Below are 26,667 nucleotides of genomic sequence, written 5' to 3'. Positions count from 1 at the left end.
TATATATATAAATTTAATAATTATCTATTGCTATATCAATTTAATAACTAAGCTATTTTAAAAAGTTGTCAGCAGTATTTATACAAATTATTTGTTTTAAATATATTTTTCATCGTTACTCCTTATTAAGCTTTGCTCGGTTCTATATATTTTAATCTAGAATGCATTCCGTTCGTTCTATAAAAATTTTGATTCTACCTGCTATTAAATATTACTAGTCTCTCCATTAGACGTCTCATTTATAGTCATTAGAGTTGTCGCGATAGATGAGACTTCGCATTAAGCAAAGGTATCTTCCCTACCTGAAGTCATTGTTGCCTTACTTATTAACTTCCTATAACGATTTGTGCAATTCCCCACACAAAACTTATAATTATTGAACACATTCTTTGAAATTGCTTTGTTATCTATGATATTTAAATCAAAATATATCCGAATCTGTAAAAAGAAGTAAGAATGTAAAGTAATAGAATATTTCTATATCCTTCGATATTGTATCGCCGGATAACGCTGATAAAAGTGATAAAATTCTCTATATTTTGAATATTTTACCTCAAAGTATTAGCATATATCCGACATTAAAAATTCTAGAACATTACGATTCTTTTTCAAGTTGCAGATTTTTTTATTATTGCTTCTTTTGGTCTGCTATCGTTTCCATCATAGGATTTTATTATGGCTATTTCGTATCTACTCTTACAGTAATATATATTTTTTTCCTAAAGTTATAACTGCAGACTTCAATAACTTTACAGGAAAATATCTACCTGTTTGTTTATGTAATTTAATCTTTAATTAAATAATAAAATAGTTTTTCAAATCTAAACAATAATCCATATTAATATTAATGTTCAGAAATAAGACTGTTGTATTTATTAAGCGAATGGAGAAGAAATAAATTTAACGTATTTATTTATTTTTTATTTTGTATTCATTAACTTTCTACATTTTATGAATTTAGCCCGGAGTTATTTAGAAAGATATTTTCATTAATAAAACTTTAAATGTAGGAAGTTGTTTCGTTATCATTTAAAAGACTCACGTAAGGAATCAGAAAAGAATTTTTTAATAAGTGCACTACTTTATTAATAAATCTTATGCGGTAAATGTAATATTAATGCTCAATTTCTGGTCAAAATGAAACAATTCTTTTAAAGATTTATTGTAGAAGAAGAATTTATAAAAATTGAATATATGAAAATTTATCGAATTCTTTGAAATAATTCAAAGCTGTAGAACATAGCTAAAGGCTCAGAATTTCATGTTTCATCGATTGCATTGATCATGTGTCCAGTTAGATCTGAAAAGCCCATTTTTTAAGTCTTTCGATTGCTACATAAATGCCCTTGGCAGAAAAGATTCTGAAGAAAATATTTATATCAGAGACGAATAAATATTTAGAAAAAAGTTGGCGTAATTGAAAAAATTCTTATGTAACAATAACCATGAAAATTTTTAATTTAACAAGAATTAAATAATTTTTATGAAATGGATTTCGATTTCATCAAGAATTTTACTGTATTGATTCTNTATATATATATATAGACTCGTATAGAAAAATTTAAAAGGTAAACTTGGCAGAGTAAATCAAAATGTGGAGCAGGTGCAAAAGGCCATCTTTTCAGACGGAAGAATTGAGATAATCATATTGGAGCCGGAATATTTGTTGTGAAAGTTAGAAACAGCAACATTGCCTTGAGAAGCTGGAATTCTGCTCAAATAAAAATATAGGAAAATTTGTTTATTTTTATACAATGTAAATGGAAAATTTCATATTAAAACCATCTTAAAATATACTGACAAATCGATTTAATATCGCTTTTACGTTATTAGGCATATATAGTAGCGTTAGATTCGATTATAAATCGAATTTATGAATTTTAGTATCTAGAAGTAATAAAATCTACACTGATAATGCTAGATAATTTAGATATTTAAATGTGAAACTGTTGTGATTTATTATGTATACTTAGTGTAAGGAGATTCCACAAACCACTTCATGTTATAGGACATTACTAAGATTTACTCAATTCTATTTGCTATCACTAATTTCCTTGGATATCGAGAGAAGATGAAACTAAGCTTCGAATGTTTGCCCAGAGCATCAACTTTAGCTATTTTTCTAACAATGAACCTGAGAAACATCATCTGATATCATTCTATAGCATTTGGAGGAGATTAATGAAAGATTCCTCACTTCCATAAGTAGAATAGTCATACTTACTTTGAAAGCTGATGCAGAAGAGTAGATAAAGAAAAATTTATCATTCCAGCAAATGAAAATCATCTTGACAAAGCTAAATGTAATATTTAAAAGATTTTTTTAAAAAACTAAAACTTAAAAACGTAATTTATTCGTTATTTGTGCCGTATGTAAATTCAATTTTAAAATATTATACATTAAATTTATTTTTTAACTTAATACAGAAATTTTTATTTGTAAAAGTATTTATTATTATTGAATTATTTATAAAGAATATAATAGATATGCATATTAAAGTATGGATATTAGAAAACGTTTCTCAAAGAACAGGTTGTGATTTCTTCAATTCGCTTCTAATTTTTAACATACAGTGCCAATCAGTTGGTAAAATTTTTATTATTTATAAGATACTGGTTATATTATTTATAAGATAATGTACTGGTTAGTGTGCCGATGCATTTGTACTTTTCTTTCCCGAATGGCATACACAATCTTTCAATATAAGCCAAATAAAAGTCGTCACTAAGTAGTTAGAAATTACTGATTTAATTAAGTTAAATCGGATTTCTGATTAACTTTATTTTGAATTTTTGAATTTAATTTAAATTTTGAAGACAGAATACAGAATTTTGAAGAATTCTGTCTTAAATAAATTAAGACAGAAATGATATACAACAAAATTGTAAAAGAATATTTAAAAAACACACTAAACCCATTTAAAACTATCTATAAATAAATTAATCGAAAAAAATCAATAAAAGTTTTATTTAAAAAATTAATTATATACATAACATTTGAAATTTTGAAACTACATATTGATATGATTGAAATTCGAAATTTTATTGTTGTAGTCTTTTACGATTGCTTGTAGTACAAACAGATGGAAGGAAAAATGGCTTTCCGCGTGGAAGGTTGGCTCATAACAGAGTGCAAAAACCTCATAGACATTCATAAATGCCCGAGGAAACTCTAAATAGACGAAACTAGTGGAATATTATTATCACTGAAATAGAATGCAGACAACTGATTACAGCAATACAGGAGACGGTAGAAATGTGAGAGATCGTTTCGTTCAATTCTAACCAATGGTACTATTACTAAATACATAAAAAATATCATAAGCTACTATTCTGCAAATTTAAAGATCGATACTGTTGCGAATACAATATAAGATATTCAGATAGTAAATGGCATAATGAAAATAAATAATTATTAACATAAAGTTTTGCATTGGTAACAAAAAATATAATAAAAAGAACATAAGTCCATCAGTCAACTTATTCTATAAATATTATTGTATTGATGATAACTTACCGCGTCATAATGAGAATCATTCAGTGTAAGTCATTATCTACTTTTTTAACTTTATAAAATAAAAATAAGCTAACTTTTAACTGATAAAATAAAAGTAAAATGGGAAAAGTTACAAGATGTTAAGAATCAGGTGCTTACTAGCAGGCATTTTCGCTTTTTATGTGGCGTGCACATCATATGTCGATGCGATACTTGCCAACAACAGTGATCGGATAATTTATTATCGCCATTTTTACCAATAAATTTAAAATGTTCTGTTATCGCCCAGTCGATGAATGAAAAATTTCGATATTCTATTTTGACAGAAAAGAATTAGTTTTTTTTATTTTTTTATTTCGTTTTATCGACTTTGTTATGTTACGAGGGAGTCAAATACTATAGTCTATACTTTTATAGAATTTCCATAAAGATAAGATTCTAGAAGATTTCTACATGATATTGAAATATAAATATGTAACAAGTTTTCTCAATACATTAATTTCCATTTTAAAAAGTAACTCGTACTATAATTATAGTTACTGTTATATTCTTTAAAAAGTTTATGTAAATAATTGTTTCAAAATTAAACGTTTTAATATAATTATATAGTAGTAAAAAAAGTAATTAGTTTTCGTAATAGGTTTCAAACTCCAAATTTCGAACTAACTAATCAGAATTTATACTCTTATAATTTGTTTAGAATGACAGATTTCTTCTATGTTTTATTCCTATCGGGAGTTACCTTGAAACATAGTCTACTGTATACAGCAGCAGCCGTAGCAGCACTGATTTAAGAGCTTCTAGAATTGAACGATAATTTATACTTTTACCAAAATCCAATTTAAATAAAATATTGGCGTGCTTCTCTATTATTAAAGGATTCGTGCGTAAGGAATTTTCAAAAATCGATCGGAATTTGTATTTAGAATCCAAATAATCTTCGAAATAATCTATCTTAAAAATTAAAAATCAAACTTAACTATAGTCCAAATTTAAAAAGTTTTTAAAAGAATTTTTTCATTTTATATAATTAAAAAAAGAAATTTAATACTACCTTATTAAAAATTTATTAATCTATTATTTTTTTTACAAAATCAAATTTCTAATATCGATTTTTCCATAAAATTTCATCACGATTCAATGTATTGATTTCAATAGATTTTATGAAATATTTAAACAAGTTTAAACGAAAATTTAATTTTAAACTTATGATAAGGATAGACCTTGTTTTAATTGAACTCTAACCATTGCAAATCTTTATAATTAGTTAAATTGATTTAATTTAATACTGTATCGTTTTAGATTTATATGTATTTAAACATCATACAATTCTTGTAATCTACTCTAGACAAAGTTTTCAATATTAAAGATACAGTAATCTTAATTAAAACATACTTTAACATTTTATTATATTAATTTGTAACAAAATTAGTATAATAAGAAAAGTTTCAATTATGTGAAATATCACTCAGATTTTTAAAGAGATTTTATTTATAGTTTAATTTTTATAAAGAAAAAATATTTTAAATTTGACACTTGATGTCCCTAGTATGGGAGATTAGCAGAATAAAGGTGTATCAAAGGAATTAATAGACAGAATCATCACTCATATCTAGACAGGATCAGAAACAGTATCAAAGCCTTTTTCTCATTTAATAGAAAACAGAGAATGGCTTACAGCAAGTTTTAGTGGCATTCAATTTAAAGAACAGCGATGAAAGTCAAATGATAAATGAGTATAAATTTAATGGAAGGAAGTATAGAAGATAAATACAAATGAGAAAAGCAGAAAAATGACGTAGCTGTCGTTTATGTTCGATTATTTGTGGTCGTTTGAAGACGAACATGTAATTGATATACTTTAAATCAATAAACTTCATACACCTGGAAATTTGGAAGTTAAAAATAGATATTTGCGGTCATAAAAATACACAGAAAGTCATCATTTAGTTTTTTTTAACATACGAATGGTAATCACGACATTTTTTAGCTCTTAATCAATACGACTTTACATATGTGAGGATCGTTACACAATAACTGTATCCAATTGAACAGGAGCTAAACGATTGTGTATATTTTGAATAGAATAGTAACAAAAGAGAATTTTATAAGTCTAAATTTGTTTCTGATGTAAGTAGTAATTTGATCCCATTGAAGCAATGATTTATTGTGATCAAGTAAAAAATATTTAAATAAAAGAAAAATACAAACGTTTCAAGATGATTGTTTGCATTTTTTCCTTAAATTTTCATTTTCTTTTATTTCAAATCAGATAAAATTGGATAAAGATTCATTAAGAACAATTCTAATTCTTTCATAGATCATTGTTAGCATAATTTTTATGTAATTCAACAAGATCCCAACTTAAGATAGGTACAAATCAGATTAACAAAACTAAGTCATTAAGACTAATGGAAAGCGCAATCTCTATAGTAGAAAGTTTCACAGATACCAGATGACTACAAATATCAAAGAGTGCAATTATAAAATTTAGATTCTTTGCCCCTCTTAATACATAACATCATCGTTTTTTAGATAAAACGGTATTCATTAACAGAGCCAATACAGAAGAATATCAAACAAAAAAAGTGAAACTATATTCTTTCAACAGATTAGAAAAAGATCTCTTTTGAATTTTTAAAATGCATTACAGGAAAGAATAATCGATCAAAAATTTTGTGCGAAATGTCAAAACAGTTACCGAAGATTCTCTACCAAAAATATATTTTTTTTATTTTATTTTTTTTGCTAAACATGTCAGTGCTATCGATCGAAAGAAACACAAGAGAAATATTTATTGTCCAAAGAAACACTCAGATAATTGTTAAAGATATCACAAATCTTTTCAGAGAAATCAATAAAAATGACATCTTTTAAGTTTATCTCAGAATGATCCGTAAAATTTTGATAATTATTGAAATTCATTTTTCATTCGCCGAAGTATTAATTTAAAAATTAGAAACTTCAAATAAAATAAAATCAAAATGTTAATTTTCGAATATTAATTAATATTTAGCAAGTAAATTTTAAATTTTAAGTATTTTTTTAAGGAAAAAAAACATTTCTTCAAAGATGTGAAAGTTAATAAAGCTAGACAAACAACGAACGGTTACAATTCTGATCAGATTTGCAAATGAGCACGGCTTTTATGGCTGTATCTTTATATCTTTTCTCCAAGAAAATCCTATTAAAATTTTGGCAAAATCACTTCTTAACTCATTAGCAATTCCCCTTGTTGCTTAATAAGAGGAAGGTTTTAAACTAAAGTTGAACAGGTAGTAGAAGAAAACATACTGAAACAGAAAATACCAGTAAAAGTATTTAATAGTCATGAATATGCATTAAATTATCCATTGCTTTTACTTATGAAAGAATCATAAAAGTACGTACTCCATTTTACAAACAAAGTTAATTAGATGGTTGTTAGTGTAAGGGTCTAAATTAATTAGAAAGAATTAGCTTGATGACCTCTTTACTTGTCTAAGTAATTGCGTTTGTCATTCGATAAGTAAAACCTACTTAAACAGGTCGAAAATACTTCTATTATGAGAATTTTAATATAGATAATATCAAGTTACTTTTGATTATAATATATTGCCTAATAAAAGAATATAAAAATACTGAACGTAGTTAATGCACTAACAAGCTAAACTGCAAAGCTTAGAAACAAATTGCTTACATAAATAAGACTTCTTCCAATCCCAAAAAATAGCAGTATAAATTTTATAAAATAAAAAGAAAATCTGGATTTTATCTACCGTTATTGCCTTTATTGTTTCACAAATAAATTGACTATAACATCGAATCATATTGAATGCAATTACAATGCATGCAATATAATAAATTTTTATATAAATGATTCACTATTGTTGCGAGACATTAAGATAATGAAATTTGTTGAGAATTTGCAAGTAGACACGAAATGCAAGGACGTAGTGATGTGTCATCAACAATTATGAAATGATTTATTAGAGATGACTGAGTTAATATTCAAATTTTCAAAATTCTCAGCCATTCTCACCTTCTCAGATATGATAAGCGAAATAGAGGAGTTAATGCTTAACTAAAATAACATTTGAAAATTTAAAGAGAATGGAATTTTCTCGGAATGTTTTTGAAATTTTATATACTTTTTTTTAAAAAATATGTTAATTTATACAATAACGCATCAAAGTGTGGATTTAAACATCTTAAACTTAGTGTTTTCTTGTTTTAAAAATGAACAATTAATTAATATGTATTCATTTGTAGAAGATTAAATAAAGACTGTAAAAGATAAAATGTAAAAGTAGTTTGAAATATAAACTATCCACACGTAAAATTTACTGATAATGTAAAAATTTTTGACAAAGGAACAATTATGATATGTGGCGTTTTCTTTTCATCGGAGTTTCATTATCATCAACTCTAGACGTCTGGCAATTTTGTTCCTAACAAAAATTGCTACCTGAGATAATTGAAGAATGAAAGAGTTAATAAATAGAAGATTAAATTGGTTCAACAAACCTTCAATTTCCGAGTTTCGAAACTGTGCCCTACTATTTTATAATACAGCAATAGAATTTAAGAAGAATTTCCATTTTAACAAATTATAATTTAAATTTTCTCATTTAATGTTTTCATAACAAAATTTCGAAAAGTAATCTAAAATTTTAGACTTATTTTTCAAATACAAAACAGAAATTTTTTTTTTATTTAAATAACTCGATAACGAATAATTTAAATATTTGTAATATAAATAAATTAAGTTGAGGATGAAATATATTTTGAGAAAAGAAATTTATACAAATTATGCTGTTTGGGTTATCAAATATTTATAAGTTGCGAATACAATATAAATTGTTATCATATCTAAGTTTCAATCAGTAGCTCCCAATCCTGATCCACCTCATCAATCGTTAAAAAGGCCTGACTAGAAGATTGATAGTGAAGAGTTGCCTTAATCTGTCAAGTTAAACAGTGCATCCGAGTTGTCCAGAATTGTTTTTTTTTTCGTTGTTAAAATTTACTATTCTTAATAGAAAAAGTTGAGCAGTATATTGCGGTATCAGATTCCGATAAAATATATTTCCATTAATATAAAAATGAAAAAAAAATATTTTAACATTTATGAATATATATTTACGATTCGTATTAAAATATTCATATCTTTTGACCTATTTGAAGTAACTGTGTATTCTTTTGTTATGGTAGAATATAAAAAATTCATTCCGTCGGAGTAATGTAAAAAGTACTCTTGAAACAGAATAGCAAGATAAGGAAATTTCAAACTTCCAAAATTTTGTTGACATTTTCAGTTAGACTTAACGGAATTTTCAATATTGTCGAAATAACGGTGAGAAATGCCAAAAATACAAAAAATAGTTCTTAAAGATATTGCAATCTTCACATGATTTCACAAAGTGACAGTTAACTCCACCGTGACTGGAGAACACTTAGGACAAACATCAACGTGGGAAAATCCGGTATTGTTGACATAACGTCAAGTGTCTATCGCACTTCAGTGTTCATTGTCTCAAACTCTTCCCTTGTGACTGAAGAAACTCTCTAGGTATTACCACTGACTCGAAAATTCAGAAGTATATTTAGAATATTCGCATTATAGATATTAAAATGATTTATACCTTTAGATTCTAACATTGATAAATAAGTTTGGCGCTCTTATCTTTCTACAATTGAAGAATAGCGTACGATTTACATAAATCCTTTGCAAAGTTAATCTTTATTTCTAAATAAATAATCCGTATTAAAATATTTATTCAATATTTAAATAATTCAAATTATACATATTATCGGTTTTGCGTGTTGTTAATTCAAGTTTTAAAAAACATTTATATATTTTGATTTAATTAGATAAATAATTCTTTCTATAAAAAATTAGAAGACTTACTTGCTAATAATATAACTTGCAATATTATATAAATGAAGATTTGTTTCGTCATAAATCATCAATTTCGTCTTTTTCCCAAAGCTTTTTCTCATACTTATAATGGTTTTACCATGGTTAAATAGTCTATACCGTATATTAAATTTTAGTAATAAGTCATGATGTGAATATCGCCTTTATCCGAATAAGGCTTTGAAAATCATTCCGTGATATTTTAAGCTGATGAAATTTGATTTTTTTATCAATAGTATCTAATGTTTTGGTTCGATTTGTGTCTAAAACTTTCTGCTTGTTTTCTTTTAGAGATGGGAATACGTCCAAGAATTCCAAGAATATTTATTTTTGCTCTAAAAATCTGATTGTTCCAATAGATCTATTACAAAAAATACTCAAAAATTAAAAGAAACTAACTACTATTAACCGAAAAATTTAAATAAAATAAAATATTTGCTAATATAATTATTTATAATTATAAAAGCAAAATTGTTTACGTCTATTTATTTCATCGACAAATTTCACCAAATCTCAATATCTGCTGGATAGCAAAAAATCAGGAAAACTAAAATGTCACTCCTTTCTTTACGTATTTTCAAATTTTCGAGTGGTTTTATTCAAAANAGATGTCAGCAGTATTTATACAAATTATTTGTTTTAAATATATTTTTCATCGTTACTCCTTATTAAGCTTTGCTCGGTTCTATATATTTTAATCTAGAATGCATTCCGTTCGTTCTATAAAAATTTTGATTCTACCTGCTATTAAATATTACTAGTCTCTCCATTAGACGTCTCATTTATAGTCATTAGAGTTGTCGCGATAGATGAGACTTCGCATTAAGCAAAGGTATCTTCCCTACCTGAAGTCATTGTTGCCTTACTTATTAACTTCCTATAACGATTTGTGCAATTCCCCACACAAAACTTATAATTATTGAACACATTCTTTGAAATTGCTTTGTTATCTATGATATTTAAATCAAAATATATCCGAATCTGTAAAAAGAAGTAAGAATGTAAAGTAATAGAATATTTCTATATCCTTCGATATTGTATCGCCGGATAACGCTGATAAAAGTGATAAAATTCTCTATATTTTGAATATTTTACCTCAAAGTATTAGCATATATCCGACATTAAAAATTCTAGAACATTACGATTCTTTTTCAAGTTGCAGATTTTTTTATTATTGCTTCTTTTGGTCTGCTATCGTTTCCATCATAGGATTTTATTATGGCTATTTCGTATCTACTCTTACAGTAATATATATTTTTTTCCTAAAGTTATAACTGCAGACTTCAATAACTTTACAGGAAAATATCTACCTGTTTGTTTATGTAATTTAATCTTTAATTAAATAATAAAATAGTTTTTCAAATCTAAACAATAATCCATATTAATATTAATGTTCAGAAATAAGACTGTTGTATTTATTAAGCGAATGGAGAAGAAATAAATTTAACGTATTTATTTATTTTTTATTTTGTATTCATTAACTTTCTACATTTTATGAATTTAGCCCGGAGTTATTTAGAAAGATATTTTCATTAATAAAACTTTAAATGTAGGAAGTTGTTTCGTTATCATTTAAAAGACTCACGTAAGGAATCAGAAAAGAATTTTTTAATAAGTGCACTACTTTATTAATAAATCTTATGCGGTAAATGTAATATTAATGCTCAATTTCTGGTCAAAATGAAACAATTCTTTTAAAGATTTATTGTAGAAGAAGAATTTATAAAAATTGAATATATGAAAATTTATCGAATTCTTTGAAATAATTCAAAGCTGTAGAACATAGCTAAAGGCTCAGAATTTCATGTTTCATCGATTGCATTGATCATGTGTCCAGTTAGATCTGAAAAGCCCATTTTTTAAGTCTTTCGATTGCTACATAAATGCCCTTGGCAGAAAAGATTCTGAAGAAAATATTTATATCAGAGACGAATAAATATTTAGAAAAAAGTTGGCGTAATTGAAAAAATTCTTATGTAACAATAACCATGAAAATTTTTAATTTAACAAGAATTAAATAATTTTTATGAAATGGATTTCGATTTCATCAAGAATTTTACTGTATTGATTCTTTTAAAAGTACCGTAAATAAACAATTTAGTTAATACATTAAAAAATATATTCAGTTTATTTAGAACCAATAAAAAACTATTGTCTAATTAGAAAATTAATATTTTAGAAATCTACTTTACTACAAATATGATTTTTAACTTTGAAAGTATGATTTCTAGGCACAATATAATTATTAATAAATAGTTATATAATAAAAATCTCATTATTATTATTATTATTTTTATATAGAATATTTTTATTTGCTCAATTTTATAGATTCGAAGAAAGCAAATATTTGACTTGCTACATTTATATCAATATGTTCACTTTCATAAGAGCTTACAAGGCTCCATCAACATTCTAATTTTATCTAAATGATTTGTATGTTGTTGAATGTGCTAGATAAATCTTTGGCATAAAGCATCATATGATAAATACATAACCTTAATTCACATGTATTAAGAATTCAAATATTTGATCTTATAATTATATATTTGTGCAAGAATATGTGGTTATTATGAATAATAATTAGTTTAATTTTAAGATACACGAATTGATAATTCATTTACATTGAATAAAAATGATATAAATCTACTTTCTGCTTTATACAATAAACAATTTAATTAATAATAGCAATAATAAGCAGTTTAATTAATCAGTCTTTAGAATTGCGATTAAGGAGGAAAATTTTTTTGTAAATAATTATCATTATTAATTTCAAAATTCCGCATTAAATTTATATAATTAAGACTGATTTTTGATAATTAAGGAATGTTAACTGTAATATTCTGCATTGCTATATTTAAACAAGGATCCATAACTCGTAGGTAACAAATGCTGATCCTTGTTTAAATATAATACGCATTAAGATACATATGCATTAATTTCCATAACTGATTTAAATTCCTGTTTAATTATAATGGTATGAATGATATCGTCTTAAAAAAATTGAAGAAAACAAGACTAAACAGTAAATCTGGAGTCGACGTATTCTAGTTATACTAAATTTACATATAACAGGAGCATTTTCTCTTCTTTTTGAAGAAAATTGGTCCAGATTCTTTTATTTTAATTAACTAAACCAATGTGATGTTTCTGAAGAATACGTCAATAACACTAAGTATAGACAACTTCTTTATAATTCTCTTCACAAAAGAAAAGGATTAAAGAAACTTCCATTTCGAGCTATCTGCTTTTTAAGGAGATTAAAAACTTCCTAGGAAACTTTACACAACGTAATCTATATCAATAAAAAGTTTCAATTTTATTAAATTGGTTTAACTTTAAATAATGATAATAATTTAAATCCAATTCTAGAATAGATTTATAAATTTTAATTGAAACACACTTTCTTCATATCTCTGATTATCTTTTAATAGGAGAAAGCTGTTTAATGATACGTATCTCACTCCAAGTGGGTTATAATTAAATTTAAAAATTATTATGACGCGACATAAATTTGAAGTTATAGGCCTATATCCTGTTACAAACAAAACATGCCAAAATAACTACACGAAAAGATTATTCCTCTCACAAATTTAGCATTATTACTTTAAAATTATTAGTATTTTCTATCTAATTATTAATCTAATTTTACTATGAATTTATGAAAATATTTTTGGATATATTTATTTTAAAATTTCAAATAATTTTATATAAATACTAGATTTATCTAATGCTTTTTAATGCATTTTACTGAAGATTTTACTAATTTATAATTTTTCTTCTGGCCCTTTCGTATGAGAAAGTTATGAACAGATTACCAAAGTCTCACTGCTGCTGTTTCAATCAATAGTTTCACACTTCTATTTATGAGAGATGTACGAGTTGGTCGATCGACAACAAAACTCCAATAAGACAAAGGTAGAAGTAAAGAATACTTAAATAATCCTACATTTCAATATTTTATGGCAAAAGGATAGTAAATTAAACAATTTTATCCAAATAGGCGCCGCGAAATAAATAAAATTCCTATGCAGTCGATGATACTATAAAACAGGCAATAAAGACTAAATTTGATCAAAATGCAATCTATTTATCTAAGCTATGGGAAGAAGAATCTAGAAATAAGCGTAGATAGCTTTCTTACACAACTAATAGAGTTAGATCTAGTAATGATTGTGATTTATATTTACCGTTTAATGGCTGTTTCAGCTTATGTCCTACTACTAAACCTTTTCTGCTGAAAATAATGATATAAAGCAAGTAATATATATGTGATCTAAACGTATTTTAACTCGGGTTTCTGGAAAATATGGGTGTTGATAGCTTTCTCATACAATAAATACAGCAGGATCTATTAATAATTGTGATTTATATATACCTATTAATGGCTGTTTCATTTCACCAAAGAAAATTGTTTAGATTCTCTGCGGTAAATAAAAGAACTTCATTTATCCATAATGATTTTTATATCCGAAAATATGTTCTCAATCTCAAGACCTAATCGCCAAAATTCGAACCGAATAAATGTTCTTAAAATAAATTTTATCTTACTTCCAAGCTTCTCTACTGTCTTCTTATAGAACATAAAAATAACACGATGTGTTAACAAATTATTTCTATTTTAATTTTAATATTTTACCATTTTTCTTCAATTTTTGTCAATACTTGTTACATTAAACTCTCATTTTTCATTAATATTAGAATTAATATTTTTGTAAAATAGAAAGAGATTGGATTTTCGTTTAGCATTTCGACTCGAAGAAATGCAATCGAAATTCTTTTTTCGAATTAAAAATTAATTTGTAATTCTCATTCATGCCAAAATCTTTTACTAGTAATGGATTTCTGTAATTAAGGCTTACTTTATTTTAAAATGTTTTGATTTTAAAATTATAATGATGAAAATACTATTAAATTACGTCGTTTAATTATATGAAAACATAACTATTTAACGTAAGATATCCGAGTTATTTTACGAAATTATAGAATTTTATAAAATTAATAAATTAATATTTTAGAAATCTACTTTACTACAAATATGATTTTTAACTTTGAAAGTATGATTTCTAGGCACAATATAATTATTAATAAATAGTTATATAATAAAAATCTCATTATTATTATTATTATTTTTATATAGAATATTTTTATTTGCTCAATTTTATAGATTCGAAGAAAGCAAATATTTGACTTGCTACATTTATATCAATATGTTCACTTTCATAAGAGCTTACAAGGCTCCATCAACATTCTAATTTTATCTAAATGATTTGTATGTTGTTGAATGTGCTAGATAAATCTTTGGCATAAAGCATCATATGATAAATACATAACCTTAATTCACATGTATTAAGAATTCAAATATTTGATCTTATAATTATATATTTGTGCAAGAATATGTGGTTATTATGAATAATAATTAGTTTAATTTTAAGATACACGAATTGATAATTCATTTACATTGAATAAAAATGATATAAATCTACTTTCTGCTTTATACAATAAACAATTTAATTAATAATAGCAATAATAAGCAGTTTAATTAATCAGTCTTTAGAATTGCGATTAAGGAGGAAAATTTTTTTGTAAATAATTATCATTATTAATTTCAAAATTCCGCATTAAATTTATATAATTAAGACTGATTTTTGATAATTAAGGAATGTTAACTGTAATATTCTGCATTGCTATATTTAAACAAGGATCCATAACTCGTAGGTAACAAATGCTGATCCTTGTTTAAATATAATNCTCGTTTTTTGATTCGTTTACGGTTACAAGAAATCACCACATAGTCACCGTAGATATAACAAACACAGAAATAAATAACACAAAATAAATTGTAGCTATGTGTCGATTCCGCGCGATATGTCCGAACATGTAAGCTGAACAATAGTGTGGGGGTAATGAGTATTTAAGAGTTGCGTGGCGCTCAAACAAAAGACGAATTGACGAGAATTTAAAATCGCGTAACTCCGGGTTCGCGTAAGTAGAGAAAGCGTAAATCGTAACTTGTTCAATTAAGTTTTTCATGACAAAAACTTAATTGAACAAGTTAACTTTTATTTTACTCCTATTGATTTTCTTGTTTTATATAATTTGAACAATTCCACTTAAAAGTTTTATAGATTCTGCTACAGTTTAAATACAAGTGGCAAAATTTCACAATTAGTATTTAAAATGTAATTTCTGTTTAGTATGTCATATGCTGCATTTTATTCATTTGCTCCTTCTATTTTCTCCATGTCATATAGGTTTGAAACTTCCTTACAAGTTATAATCAATTGATAATATGCATAATAAACTCCTGTCTTTAGTCATAAAATCAAAAATTATAATTAAAATATTCATATCTTTTGACCTATTTGAAGTAACTGTGTATTCTTTTGTTATGGTAGAATATAAAAAATTCATTCCGTCGGAGTAATGTAAAAAGTACTCTTGAAACAGAATAGCAAGATAAGGAAATTTCAAACTTCCAAAATTTTGTTGACATTTTCAGTTAGACTTAACGGAATTTTCAATATTGTCGAAATAACGGTGAGAAATGCCAAAAATACAAAAAATAGTTCTTAAAGATATTGCAATCTTCACATGATTTCACAAAGTGACAGTTAACTCCACCGTGACTGGAGAACACTTAGGACAAACATCAACGTGGGAAAATCCGGTATTGTTGACATAACGTCAAGTGTCTATCGCACTTCAGTGTTCATTGTCTCAAACTCTTCCCTTGTGACTGAAGAAACTCTCTAGGTATTACCACTGACTCGAAAATTCAGAAGTATATTTAGAATATTCGCATTATAGATATTAAAATGATTTATACCTTTAGATTCTAACATTGATAAATAAGTTTGGCGCTCTTATCTTTCTACAATTGAAGAATAGCGTACGATTTACATAAATCCTTTGCAAAATTAATCTTTATTTCTAAATAAATAATCCGTATTAAAATATTTATTCAATATTTAAATAATTCAAATTATACATATTATCGGTTTTGCGTGTTGTTAATTCAAGTTTTAAAAAACATTTATATATTTTGATTTAATTAGATAAATAATTCTTTCTATAAAAAATTAGAAGACTTACTTGCTAATAATATAACTTGCAATATTATATAAATGAAGATTTGTTTCGTCATAAATCATCAATTTCGTCTTTTTCCCAAAGCTTTTTCTCATACTTATAATGGTTTTACCATGGTTAAATAGTCTATACCGTATATTTAATTTTAGTAATAAGTCATGATGTGAATATCGCCTTTATCCGAATAAGGCTTTGAAAATCATTCCGTGATATTTTAAGCTGATGAAATTTGATTTTTTTATCAATAGTATCTAATGTTTTGGTTCGATTTGTGTCTAAAACTTTCTGCTTGTTTTCTTTTAGAGATGGGAATACGTCCAAGAATTCCAAGAATATTTATTTTTGCTCTAAAAATCTGATTGTTCCAATAGATCTATTACAAAAAATACTCAAAAATTAAAAGAAACTAACTACTATTAACCGAAAAATTTAAATAAAATAAAATATTTGCTNTAATTCATTGTTTGCAAATTGAACTCAATAAAATAAAAGACTAAAAAATATCCGCTAATTAAATGGAGTGAAATTTACTAATTTCACTAATAAAATGTTTTAAATTATCGCCAGAAATTAAATTTTCTTCTGTTTTCAATGATAAAATAACGGATAATCGTAGATGATTTTAAATGTTAATTGTTGTATATTCGCATTGTTAAATTTACCTTTGGCATCATCCACTAACGCCATGAAAGCAAATAATGGTGGAGACATGATCTTTCTTCTATCAGATGAAATATTGTGTCAATAAGTTATTTCGGGGATAGAAAAAAGAAGATTGTATCCAACGTGATGCTGTTAGGCATCAATTTAACGGGAAGATAGGCCCCGTGTTTCTGTTACAGCCACACAACCAATCACTGGTCTAATGGAATGTAGCAGAGGATAATTACCGTAAAGAGATAGTTACTGTAGTATCAGTTTACAATATAAATTCTTGCGCGAAAGAAGATATTATTTACGAGCCTTCCTTTACAACAAAATAAGCTTTTAATGTAGATTGCGTTTCAATTGCTCTACCATGAATAAAATTTAAAGTAAAATATAGAGACAATAAAAACAAATATATTAAAAATTAAAAAGCAAATAGTGAAAATGTTTAATTCAATAAAATTATTACTATTATAAACATCGTTAAGATATTTTCATTTTATGTCTAAAGAATTCTGATTTAAATTCGACATTATATATTTTTATATTAAAATATCGTGCTTCTAGAATAAATGAACTAATTTCAAAATAAAATAAATGTAGTTTCCTCGAAATTTAAAATTTATTCAATGTATAAATTAAATTAAATATAATCATAGTAAATTGACTTAATACAATTTTAAATCAAAGGATAGAAAATAAAAAGTCATTAGTATTTTAAAAAAGTGAATAAATATCATAATGCGATAAAATTATATGAAAAACTAATTTGGTTAGAAGAAATTCTTAGAAAAGATAAAAGGATAATCTTAATTAATGGTAAAAGAGTTTCAAAGTTGACTAGGTTTAGATATGCATAACATGACTTATAAAAAAGAGAACCTTTCCACGATTTATCTGGGATTATGTTCTTGTAAAATTGCGATTACTTTACGAGTTGTTTAGTTAAACTTGATAAGAATATTCACCATTTTCCTTCAAAAGTACACTAAAACATCAAAGAATTTACCGCAGAGGATTCTCACATATCAATTGATTCTACAGAAGAACAATTTGCTACTACTGAAGGAAAGCAATCAATAGGGTGAAAATATCTTCTTACAATGAATGTTTTTGAAAACGTAGCAGTTGATAAATTTGTACGGTTAATAGAAAATTGATAATTTACATTTGCCATAACGAAATCAAAAAAGACAATGGACTTCCAACAGTGCAATGACACTAATTTTTGGTTGTTGTCTGGATCTTTGCCTAAGTGCACCAACTTAAGATATAAGCAATTTTCTTGCATTAACTACAAAATGTAAAATACTTTTTTCGACTGTCTAACTTCTACATAAGTTGGCACTGTTTCGAGCAGCTCATACAACTTGTAACAATTCTTGTAAATTTATATAGGAAACGAACAATACCATATCTAACCCAATTTTTATGAGCCTTTAGGAATTCTCACATCTACTTATCAATGACAGCTAAGGGTAATAAATCGAAAATAACATTATTAAATTTATTATATCTAACAATTTAATAACCGTAAATGATATATATAAGAATACATTAAAAAATATATTCAGTTTATTTAGAACCAATAAAAAACTATTGTCTAATTAGAAAATTAATATTTTAGAAATCTACTTTACTACAAATATGATTTTTAACTTTGAAAGTATGATTTCTAGGCACAATATAATTATTAATAAATAGTTATATAATAAAAATCTCATTATTATTATTATTATTTTTATATAGAATATTTTTATTTGCTCAATTTTATAGATTCGAAGAAAGCAAATATTTGACTTGCTACATTTATATCAATATGTTCACTTTCATAAGAGCTTACAAGGCTCCATCAACATTCTAATTTTATCTAAATGATTTGTATGTTGTTGAATGTGCTAGATAAATCTTTGGCATAAAGCATCATATGATAAATACATAACCTTAATTCACATGTATTAAGAATTCAAATATTTGATCTTATAATTATATATTTGTGCAAGAATATGTGGTTATTATGAATAATAATTAGTTTAATTTTAAGATACACGAATTGATAATTCATTTACATTGAATAAAAATGATATAAATCTACTTTCTGCTTTATACAATAAACAATTTAATTAATAATAGCAATAATAAGCAGTTTAATTAATCAGTCTTTAGAATTGCGATTAAGGAGGAAAATTTTTTTGTAAATAATTATCATTATTAATTTCAAAATTCCGCATTAAATTTATATAATTAAGACTGATTTTTGATAATTAAGGAATGTTAACTGTAATATTCTGCATTGCTATATTTAAACAAGGATCCANAAGAAATATCGGAAATTTTTAAATTTTAGGATTGATGTAATCTGATAGGAATTTATTTACATTTAGATTAGTTTATTAGATAAGACAGCAAAGCTTTATCACTTTTCTAAACTTTAAGAAATGTAGTAAAAAATTGAAAATACTGATTCGCCAGGGAACCTTATATCACATTTTTCCATACTTACGGTTAACAAAATTTTCTTTTATTTTTATTACGAAGCAATCTAATCCATCGCAAAACATGATATTGTCGCTTTATGTATATTCAGATAGTACATATTGCTGCTGTTTTATGCAAAACGTTGCAGGTTATAGTAGGTTATCACGACCCGCGACACGGTCTGATACAGTATGCCACACGGTCCATACATAATTTATAGTTTCATAAGCTTCAAACGTTAACTTTATATTAAGGTCAAATATAATATTTATTTTAAAAATTCTATAATATATTCCTTACAACGATAAGTTCTTTACGGCTCCCGGTGATTAAAATCGGTCATTTTGGACTGCGGTCCAGATTATCGCTTTATATGGCCAACAAATAAAATTTAATGGTCATTTTCATTCTTATTACTTAATCCTTTTAACTATACATAATCAAATATCTAATAAATGAAGATTTAAACTTTTAGAGCCGAAAATTTGTTTCTTCCAACTTTGCAAATAATCTTCCTATTAAAAAATTAATACCGTCAACGAATATTTATAATTCATTGTTTGCAAATTGAACTCAATAAAATAAAAGACTAAAAAATATCCGCTAATTAAATGGAGTGAAATTTACTAATTTCACTAATAAAATGTTTTAAATTATCGCCAGAAATTAAATTTTCTTCTGTTTTCAATGATAAAATAACGGATAATCGTAGATGATTTTAAATGTTAATTGTTGTATATTCGCATTGTTAAATTTACCTTTGGCATCATCCACTAACGCCATGAAAGCAAATAATGGTGGAGACATGATCTTTCTTCTATCAGATGAAATATTGTGTCAATAAGTTATTTCGGGGATAGAAAAAAGAAGATTGTATCCAACGTGATGCTGTTAGGCATCAATTTAACGGGAAGATAGGCCCCGTGTTTCTGTTACAGCCACACAACCAATCACTGGTCTAATGGAATGTAGCAGAGGATAATTACCGTAAAGAGATAGTTACTGTAGTATCAGTTTACAATATAAATTCTTGCGCGAAAGAAGATATTATTTACGAGCCTTCCTTTACAACAAAATAAGCTTTTAATGTAGATTGCGTTTCAATTGCTCTACCATGAATAAAATTTAAAGTAAAATATAGAGACAATAAAAACAAATATATTAAAAATTAAAAAGCAAATAGTGAAAATGTTTAATTCAATAAAATTATTACTATTATAAACATCGTTAAGATATTTTCATTTTATGTCTAAAGAATTCTGATTTAAATTCGACATTATATATTTTTATATTAAAATATCGTGCTTCTAGAATAAATGAACTAATTTCAAAATAAAATAAATGTAGTTTCCTCGAAATTTAAAATTTATTCAATGTATAAATTAAATTAAATATAATCATAGTAAATTGACTTAATACAATTTTAAATCAAAGGATAGAAAATAAAAAGTCATTAGTATTTTAAAAAAGTGAATAAATATCATAATGCGATAAAATTATATGAAAAACTAATTTGGTTAGAAGAAATTCTTAGAAAAGATAAAAGGATAATCTTAATTAATGGTAAAAGAGTTTCAAAGTTGACTAGGTTTAGATATGCATAACATGACTTATAAAAAAGAGAACCTTTCCACGATTTATCTGGGATTATGTTCTTGTAAAATTGCGATTACTTTACGAGTTGTTTAGTTAAACTTGATAAGAATATTCACCATTTTCCTTCAAAAGTACACTAAAACATCAAAGAATTTACCGCAGAGGATTCTCACATATCAATTGATTCTACAGGAGAACAATTTGCTACTACTGAAGGAAAGCAATCAATAGGGTGAAAATATCTTCTTACAATGAATGTTTTTGAAAACGTAGCAGTTGATAAATTTGTACGGTTAATAGAAAATTGATAATTTACATTTGCCATAACGAAATCAAAAAAGACAATGGACTTCCAACAGTGCAATGACACTAATTTTTGGTTGTTGTCTGGATCTTTGCCTAAGTGCACCAACTTAAGATATAAGCAATTTTCTTGCATTAACTACAAAATGTAAAATACTTTTTTCGACTGTCTAACTTCTACATAAGTTGGCACTGTTTCGAGCAGTAAACACGCCAATGGAATTGATGTTGTTAGAAGAATATAACGTTTCTTCAGATAATTTCTTGCAAGGATTCAAATTCTTTCGATCATTAACAAGACGAATAAGATTTCTAACTAATGAAAAATTGGTGAGACTTTGAGGTTTATCTGCCCGGTAGATTTCTCCGACTGTAGATAGGCACTAAACAAGCGATCAATATGTCTCATTCAGCCAATTTCACAGAACTATTTCTGAATCAACATTATGTTCAGTATAATTTGCATTCACACACCATAAATTAAAATCTGTTCTGTTATTCAGCATCAAAACTTATAAATATTTTTCGGAATATAATATCTTGAAAGGTGACAAATTCATAATATCCATACATACAACGATATAATTTTTCAATTTATAAAAGAAATTATCATTTATGTCTATAAATATATTTAATCTGAAATTTAAGGTAATTTTTAACATATCAAATTAATAAATGTAAGAAATTAACTTTAAAATACAGTAATGTTACTTTTATGTTGATTAATAATCTATAAACATAAAACATGAATATTTAACGATTTAAAAGAAAATTGTATTTAAAGAAGTTTTATTTGAGAGGGGTTATAAAGTATCTGGTTAGAACACAATACTCACTGTATAATATCCTCGAAAGAAAATTCATAACCGAAAATCGTCACTAAATAAACGAATCACCATTGTTTGGTTTCACTACTTCTTTCAATGACTTTCCAGTTACTCATTTGGTTTTGTAGATAACCGATTTGGAACACACACAACGATCGTAGTCGTCAATACACCGGTGTACTGGATAAGTGTGCTTCCTCTACTATCAGCAGAAGCATTTTATGTGGAAAACAACTTGGCCGCATAGTGGCGCTGGTCGACGGTGTAACCCGTAACCGTTCACTACTACATTTCAGATATACACTGTAAAGACTACATAACATAAAACGCTTCCTAAATAAGACGCACAAATTATGCTTTGACTACAGACTTTAGACTTAATACGTTCCTTAATTAACTTATTGTTTTATAAACTGTACGTGTGTATTTTTAATTTATAATTACTTTTTTATTAAGTCTAAATATTATACTTTAAACGAAATGCTTTATTTTGTATAATGTATTTAATAAGGAAAAATTATAAAAGTTTTAACTTGATCAGAAATTAATTTAGAAAGTTATAAAATTAGATTATTGATAAAATGATTAAATTTCTTAATAACTATCAACAGAAGTGCCGCTTCTTATCGAGATTAAGTAATAAGGAAAGCAGATATTGCTGGAACTGTCAGAATGTCATCGTCAAGAACGTTTGATTGTTTGAGGAGAACCGCAGCCTTTATGAAACAAATACCACTTAAATCGTTTCGCCGAGAATATATTAAAAGATAAATTGAATATCTTGTTATTTAAATGTAAATTAAATTCCAGCCTCAACTTATTTTTAAAAATTATTCTATGTAATTTTCAACACTATTTACAGTTATCAAAACCTAGAAAAATGAATAGATTGAGCGAAGCTTTGTAGACGAGCTTTATGGATAACAATGAATAAAAATACGAAAATTGAAGTAGAATGTGGTGGAGGTGAGCACAGCGTGGGTCTTTTGACAATTCTTAATGCTCTTTATGCAGCTACAAAGCGAGAAAGGGATGACAAATTGCGAAATGTTATACCGCATCCCGCTGATTTTCTTGTTAGACTGTCCACAGCTGAATTTGAAAACAATTGTGTTCAGCATCCAAATACAGTGTTGATTGTCTAGATGCTGGATCGTTTATAATATTGTTACAGATATATTTTAAAATAAATGACAATAACGTTTTTAAAATACAGAAAACAATAGTGCTCTTTGTAAACGATCCCTAACCTAATTATGAAAATATTTATGAAGAGTTATTTATTAGGTTTATATAATCATATATTTTACGTATTAAAATACTCATTAAAATATTTTTAAAAAAATATTAATTTCTTTGACAAATAATATAATTTTTCATCCTTTATTCATTTCCTCTTGGCTATTTTATGTAACGAAACCGATTGAAAAATGTTTGATAACTTATTGTTATAGACTACAGATAGATTTTATTTGTGTAGATCTTTAAAAGATTTTACCCTTTGAAAAATAGTAAGCATTTAGAAATAGATAAGAAAAAGATAAGAATATTTAGACGATTGTTACACTAATAACAATAAAAATAACGTTACGATAATGGTTAGGAGCTGCATACAGGTTTAACAGAGATATATTAGCAGCACTCAAGGTAGTAATCAGGGACACGTAACATAGAATCCCAAGGAATGTAGTAATCTGGTTAAATATAGTAATAATATTCCCAAGTGAAATAACAATCAAAGCGATCGGCTGTAGTGAGTAGGAACAATGAATGCATTAATTGCGACAGGACGGACTGACCTTACTGCTCTAAATGGTCGACCTCTTGCGCATTGGGCAAGGTCGATACACCAGCTTGAGTTTAGCCAGCATTCTGTTCGTCAATGTATCATCATGTTTGTAATTAAAATGTCGCTTCTGGCTCAACAAAAGCTCTGCTCCACATCTTTTAAACATAAAGAAGTTTATATATTAATTTTAAAAACAGTTTTATCACTCTTGGAAAATTTTATTTTTTGACAATACTCAATTAGTTTTATTTGTTCAGATCATTTATAAAAGAATTATGAAATTTATTTTATAAAATAAAATTATTAATTTTAAATTAAATAAGTAAAATTTATTTACAACTTTTTTAATTTTATAACTTATAAAATTTTTCTATTAATATACCGTAAATTCCTCTAGTTTTATCGATTTATATTGTATTTTTGCGCACCTAATTTTTATGGGTTTTTTTATTAAATTTTTATTAGATACTTCAATTATTATTTTTCTACGCTGTTTTTTTCATATCGTAGTTTCTTCTTTATTTAGATATCAATTCTCTTTGTTATTTTAGGAATGAAATCTACTTTTTTCTTTTTTATATATTATTCATCTTCACTCTTTCAATCAATTAATTTCGCTCTTTCTTTCATCTTTCGTCTATACCTATTTTATCTAAAGTTCTATAAATATTTCTCTAACGATTATTTATCTTAGCTTTAATTAATATTTTTTTTCTTTTATATCTAAAAGAAGTTGAATTTATGTGCATTTTAATGCATTAAATATTCATTTTATTTATTTATTTTTAAAATGTTTTACTTTTTCCCTTCTTTGAGATTTATTTACAGAATTTCTGTTTTGTATATCTTTTCTAAACATTGCTTACATTGAGCAACTGATAATCGTCTAGTTTCGTGCTGATTTGCAAAGCTAAATTTCTTCTTGTTATTATTATTCACTTTCGAGCGTGAAAAGATTTGTAGCAAATTTTAAATATGTTAATGTAGTAAGGCTACAATCTGAAAAACGGCTTACATTCTCTGAATGAAGTTAGCACAATGAAGTATGAGATTTTCACTTCTGTTTCAATTTCGCATATTGAAAATACAAACTAAAAGGGAGATTTGTTAAAAGTTGAAAAAAAAGAGGAAAAAATATGCAATTAATCATGGTTTTTGTTGTTTAATTTATATGCTAACCATGCATTTTAATAATGTTTTTTGCATAGTTTTAATTTTGAAAGTAATTCTGATACGCAGAATTTGAAACAATAAATTTTACATCATTTTTATTTAATGATAGTTTTTAGGCAGAGAAACCACTTTAAAATATTCAGACCATCATTAGAATGGAAGTGATTTCAGAATCTTTGTCGTCTCGTCATATTTTATAACAAAACAATAAATAGGATTGCAGTATTTGTAAGGACGTGATCAGCATAAGACATAATTCAAAAGGAGAAAATGCTTTATATAATGAGAGTAGGTGGAGAATAACAAAGCTTCTCAACAGGACAAATGAAATTATCTGAGTACAAATGATCTTGGATTACACTTTCACGGTTTCGATAAAAAATGTATATATACATTGTAATTAGATCTAACTCAGCCGTTTAAATTATTATTTATTGTTTGAAAAATGTATAATAATCGATGATATTGTATTAAAAAAATTTAAATTATAATTCTGAAAATTTTTTAATCATTTAAATCAGTATATTTAATAATTTAGAGAATTTCTAAAGTTACGAGAGAGAGAGAATTGTTTACAACAATGCTTTCTTCGAGAAATATGAGTCTTCTGGAATCAACTTATCAAAAATATTTCCACAGAGAAGTAACAATTGTTATAAATTCAAAATTTTTCCTTTAAAGCAAGCAAGAATGCAACATTCATGACTCGACGGCAGTTTGTCTTTATACAAGTTAAGTATTCTGGAAACAGCTGACTATGCAGTAATCTTCCTGTGGTCAGTGTCTCGATACTTAAGTGGTTCTTATTTTCATCAAGTTAGGTTAGAGCGAGGATATTTAGCTTGGAAGACGTCAGCAACACCGCTGGCTGAATAAACGATGGCTTGGGCGAAAGAGTCGTTTTATTCAAACACAACAATAGAAGGCAATGGCTTGAAATCTTTCAGTTACCACTGACTGCAGGTGACACGCCTATCTTTTCTATCTTTATTTTGGTAGACGGAGACAGAGCTTTCGATGAACTGTCCGTAAAAGACGTCGATGTGAATAGAAGAAGTCTTCCACTTCAAATTCTTCACCATCCTACGGTATCTTCACTTCTCTTTCAAATCCAGATAACGACATCACAGTTAGACTTTCGGAACTTGTACTTTCATAGCATTCTCTAGTTGGGTTTGGCAGATAGTATAGAATCAAAGTAGATATACAATTGATCAAAAAAAAGTCTTCTTACTAACTGCAATAAGTCTTCTCTGATCTAGGTTAATTGATATAAGCTTCCAATCCGGATTAATCTCATTTCCTAAATTGTAAATCTTTACAAAATCTGTATCCATCGACAAAAGAATTATTTTTGTTATGTGGTTTA

The 26,667-nt window shown here is 26.2% G+C and overlaps 1 protein-coding gene across 4 annotated transcripts in view; it reads right to left on the bottom strand.

Moving 5' to 3' along the window:
- The window catches only part of LOC111626769 (carcinoembryonic antigen-related cell adhesion molecule 5-like), a 66,470-nt gene extending 43,964 nt beyond the window's left edge, over positions 1 to 22,506 (bottom strand). For all 4 annotated transcript variants that reach the window (XR_002756925.1, XR_002756926.1, XM_023370259.1 and 1 more), the window contains exon 1: positions 22,346 to 22,506. The gene's annotated coding sequence lies outside the window, so the exon portion shown is untranslated. The remainder of the gene's footprint in view (positions 1 to 22,345) is intronic.
- Positions 22,507 to 26,667: the final 4,161 nt, after the last annotated feature.

This window comes from Centruroides sculpturatus, unplaced genomic scaffold, assembly GCF_000671375.1.
Source record: "Centruroides sculpturatus isolate CEXI.00-Female unplaced genomic scaffold, Cexi_2.0 scaffold542, whole genome shotgun sequence".
In the NCBI taxonomy this organism is placed as follows: Eukaryota; Metazoa; Arthropoda; class Arachnida; order Scorpiones; family Buthidae; genus Centruroides; species Centruroides sculpturatus.
The sequence above is the reverse complement of the archived record's forward strand: the minus strand, read 5'-3'. Positions and strand labels throughout refer to the sequence as shown.